Genomic DNA, 5,368 nt, shown 5'->3' with positions numbered 1-5,368 from the left:
ATCCTTTAATGCTATCCTCTAAGTCCTTCTAGTATAATGGAAATGGTATAAGATTTAAAGTCAGAAGATTTAGCTGTGAATACTGGCTCTGCCACTCATTAGGCGACTGTTGGGTTTTTTCTTTCTTTTTTTTTGTTTTTGTTTTGGTACGATTGTAATTTTTATCATAAAGGATCAGACTACACATGAGCAAATATTTCTCCAATTACTTAGGTCTGTATTTCAGTGAACATCATTCTATAATTACATTAATATAGTTCTCATGTGTATCTTGGTAAGAAGACTACAAGTCTTTTATATAAAATGTAGTTTTTTCTAATTTGTTATTTATTCTTATTTTTTTTATTTTCTTTTTAACTTTTGAGTTCCAAATTCTCTCCCTCCCTCCTAAACCTCTCACAACTACTGAGAAGACAAGCAACATATCAACCATATATGTGAAATCATGCAAAACATACTTCCATATTAGCCATCAACATTTCCCCCCAAAAAGCAAGAAAAATAAAGTACTATGTAACTTTGAACAAGCCACTTAATTTTTCTGGAATCAATTTCCTGACCTGTAAAATGAGGTTGTTTAATGGGATCATCCTTAAGCTCACTTTCAACTATAAATTCCAAGATTTTTGGTTGAATTGGGGAAGGGAAATAGGGCAGAGCTTCATGGAAGATGTTAGAAATGTTCAGGGAAATGTGAGTAATGGATTCATAAGGACAAAGGTACATTGTTTTCAAATATATATATGCATGGAGTTGGAGAGATTTATTTTTGGTACAAAAAAGGTCCTGTGGTCTTTGGTGTCTGGAAGAAGTCAATCATTTCCTCTCTAACAATAAGACTGCCAGGCTAATTAAAACATAAAGTGATGAGTGAATTAAAACAATCCTTGACCTTCAACCCCATCAAATCAGTAGATTTGTTTGCAGATATAAATATGACTTTTACAGTATAATCATATCCTCTTTGGTTGATCATATTAATAAAAAAAAACTTTTAAAAAGGACAAATAATGATGGGCAAGTCACTTTCCCTGTGTGAGCTTCAATGTCAGACTCATAGATCACAAGATTCAGAGCTGGGAATGACCTTAGTCCAACCTGCTTCTAATAGTTAGCATTGATATATAGCACTTTACATGTTATCCCAGGAAGGGGGAGTGTGTGTGTGTGTGTGTGTGTGTGTGTGTGTGTACGTATGTGTGTGTGTACTATACCTATTTTACAGATAAGAAAACTGAGGTTGAAGTCATACAGTTAACAAATGTGAGGTAAGATTCAATCCCAATTCTCCCTGATTCCAAGTTTGGCATTCGAGGCACTGAGTCACATAGCTTTCTCATTTTACAGTTGGGGAAAACTGATAAAGAAATTGACTTGTGTAGAGTTGTCTAATCAAAGATTGTTTTTACTCCACAGCCAGCACTTTGCCCACTATGCCTTGCTGCCTCTATTCTGCCAAATGTAAGGATTGGTATGAGTGGTTTGTAAGGTCCATTTGAGTTCTAAAATTCTATACTTGCATGATTGATTCCAAGAGGGATGGAACACTGCAGATCTACTGTGATCTGCTTTATAAATGAGATTCCATACCTAGGCAAGAATGGGAAGTATGCAATTACTCAGGTCCCATAAAGCCTCACACAAAATGAGGGCCTTTTAAAAATACATTTGATGTTTAAGGTGATTCAGCAGCAAGAGCTATTAGTGTGCCATGTAAATCAGGAATAGGAAACTTTATTAAAATTGGATTTTTAACCTGATCACAATTTCCCCTGCTTATAGAGAATCCCACTGGACTCCTTAATATTCATATTATTAACCTGAAGAATTCAAATAGCTATTATGAGAGTATGGGGTGCACTTGCTTAATATACATGGGATACCTACATCTTATTGATTGTGGGGATATAGAATGCTCTATTTTGTGAGCTAGGATATAGGTAAAGTTAATCTGGGTATTTTAAAAATCTTCTTGAGAATTCTGTTCATACTTTTCTTTGCCTTTATCTTTTCTTTACCTCAAAAAAAGGAAAATAAAAGATGCAATGAAAGTAATGATAATTAGGAGGTAGGTGTTATTATTATTCCCATTTTACAAATGGGGAAACTGAGACAGACAGCATTTAAGTGACTTGCTCAGGGTCATACAGTTAATTCATGTCTGAGACCATATTTCACCTCATGTCTTGCTGATTCCAGGTCCAACACTCTATCAATTGTGCCACCTAGCTGCCGTATGATCGAAGAGCTGGACCATGTGATCGAAATTACACTAGATTGGAAGCAAGCAGAATTCAATTCTAACCTTAAGTCTACTGCTGACTGTTTGACATTGTAAATCAGGTCACTTCTTTAGGACTCAGTTTTCTTCATCTGCATATTAAGGAGGTTGGATTAGGTATCAATTAAGTTCTCTTTCAGGACTTAGATTCCATGATCCTCTGACTGGAATATGAATCACTAGCTTGATTATTTAAACTGGACAAATTGCTGCAAAGCTGCTCTATTCTTTGCTTTATTTCACCCATGGAAATGGGCAATGCAAAGCCTCAAGTTGCTTTAATTGTTAAAGCACTTACAGAATGCCCTCTGCCCTTTGCCTCCTGATCATTACTTCTTCTTGTATTGTTCCTTCCTTGTTGTGTGTGTTTACCTTGGCCCAGCTTGAAATGCTGTCTTAGTACTGAGTAGCTATGTGAATGTCAACCAAGGAAACCAATATTTATTTAGTGCTCCTGTTATGATACAGGTGCTATGCTGGGCACCAGAGACACAAAGTAAAAAATGAAATATCCCTTGCCTTCAAAGAGGTTACATTCTATCCAGCTTTCCAAATCTCCATTTTTTCAACTGTAAAAGTGGATAAATGGACTGCCTGCCTCTCAAAATGGTTATAAGGGAGAATAGTTTGTAAATGTTTAATTGTCAAAAAATATGAACTATATTTTTAAGTGTACCAATGTGGGGACTTCCTTTACCAATATAAGTGGCGATGACTCTATGACTCCATAAATCAGGGTCTGTGAACTTCTCTTTCGAAAGTATGTTGATGGCTATATTTCAACATAATTGTCATTGTACATTTTAGGTATTTGAAAACATAATTCTGAGGAATCCAGTGACTTGGAGTCCATCGCAGGACTGCCAAAACTGATCTTTGAGAGTTACTGTAGTTGAACATTTTGTTCCCCCTGAAGACCATTCGTTAATAAGTCTCCTTTAACTTAGCAAGGCTGTTCCTCAGAAGACAACATACAGTCTATCTCTAGGCTCAGACTTAAAGCCTATAAAACCTGGTAACACTTGACTTCCAAAGCTTATGTTCTACCTAGTACCATCTCTTTCAGCAATTCAGGGTCATCTGTATACCTTTCAAGGTATTAGTTACAGAACTTTGGTGGATGATGTGCAAAATGTGAGCTATTATTATAACTTCTCATTCAATTATAGACTCATTGAGGGCAACAATCAAATCTTATATGCCTACAACACTAATTTATATCCTACAGGACTGTGCACCCAGTAAACTGTCAAGAAATACTTTAAATCTCTGAATGTTTAATCTGAAAATGGACATTTCAGGTTTCATCTAGTTCTCTAATTTTATACTTGAGGAAATCAAGGCCCAGAGTGGTCAAATAGCTTATCCTAGATCACAAGAATAATGATAGAGTACCCAAAGGGTTGAATCTAGTTCTCGATTCTTAGTTCTGGGCCCACTTGTTCATTGATTTGAGTAACTGACAAATATAGTTAATATTATTATTTGTTTTTTTCAAGAGATGTTCTCGGCTTAATAAATAGGATAGCAGAGAACTGGGAATGGGAATGGGGAGATGCCTAGGAGCTGTAGAAATGACTCTTCCCTGACTAGTACGACAGTAGACAAGTCACTTAGCTTTGTTATAACCCTATGAAGGTAGAGGCAATAGTTATCTTTCCACATTTCATGTATAAGTTGTAAGGATAAGATCACACACATATATGAAAGCACTTTGAGTTTTTTAGGACAGAGTTCCAAAAAGCCTAAAGAATTCATGGGCTCATTTCTTCTTGAATTTGTCAAGCATGCCAGTTCAACTTGCAGGGTGGTTCTGAGCCCAAATACCCATGGGTGGGTCACCACCATATTCTAGCTTTATACAACTTGCCCCACATAACCCCATGCACTGAGTTCTTCATAATGATGGGAGGAATATAATTTCTTTTTAAAGCCAATGGAAATGAAAAGCCAGAGGTTTTCAAAATGGGACTTTAAAGTGATTTTCAAATTTGCATTTTCTACTTAAAGTCATCTGCCAACATTTAGCCTGGAGAAAAGAATTAGCTGTGGTCATGGAAATCCCTAATAGCTTATGATGTCAAAATCCTGAAGCTTCAACTATAGAAGTATCACATTTTCAGCCTTATCTTTCAACATGGAAACGCCTGCCTCTTGTTGACCTGGGAAGAAGATGCCTGTGTAGCCATTTGAATTGGTTAAGACTGTAAATTTCTCATGGAAATATCTTGACAAATGAAATGGTTTTAATGTCTTTTTAAAAAGGCAAATAAGGAATTCTGAATAAATGAGATTTGGAAGATTATAGGAGTTACAGTTGGAAGGGACCATGAGTCTGATCCTCATTTTATAAGTGTGGAAACACAGGGCCAAGGAGGTAAAATTGTTTGCTCAAGATGCAGAAATGAAGAGCCCTGGTGGTCATCTAGTCCAATGCAAGGAAACTGAGGTCCAAAGAGTTTTAAGTGACTCACCCAAATTATAATTAGCAAATGGAGAATTTGAACCCAGGTTTTTGGATCCTAAAGTCTGTACATCCTACACCAATCTGTTGGAGCTCTCCTAATAGCTATTTATCTGAATGTCTGATCTAGTTATACACACATAATGTGTGCATAGATGTAGTTATACATACATACAATATGTGTGAATGGCACACACAAAATACAAACATGCTCTTAAACATACATTTATATATATATGCATACACATACATAACCACACCTATATGTGTACATATTTGTTCATGCATAAGATATGTTTGCATACACCTGCATGTACATATATATGTACATACTTTGAACTGTTCCACTTGTAAACTGTTCCTGATCTTCCTGTGAGAGTGGACTCTAAAAGATAATAAAAATGATGCTGCTGCTGCTGCTGCTGATGATGATAATAATGACTGTGCCTTGGAGACCTCTTTCCTAAGACTCAAACCCAGTGCTTTACTAAATCTTAAGTTTTCACAACTTAAGCGTGGATTCCCTCAGAACTACACAAGCACACGTTTGTCAGTGGAAAAGGAGAGTTTTACACACACACACACACACACACACACACACACACACACACACACACACACAC

Source organism: Vombatus ursinus, unplaced genomic scaffold (genome assembly GCF_900497805.2).
Source record: "Vombatus ursinus unplaced genomic scaffold, bare-nosed wombat genome assembly UNPS02014818.1, whole genome shotgun sequence".
In the NCBI taxonomy this organism is placed as follows: domain Eukaryota; kingdom Metazoa; phylum Chordata; class Mammalia; order Diprotodontia; family Vombatidae; genus Vombatus; species Vombatus ursinus.
Note: the sequence above shows the minus strand (reverse complement) of the source record.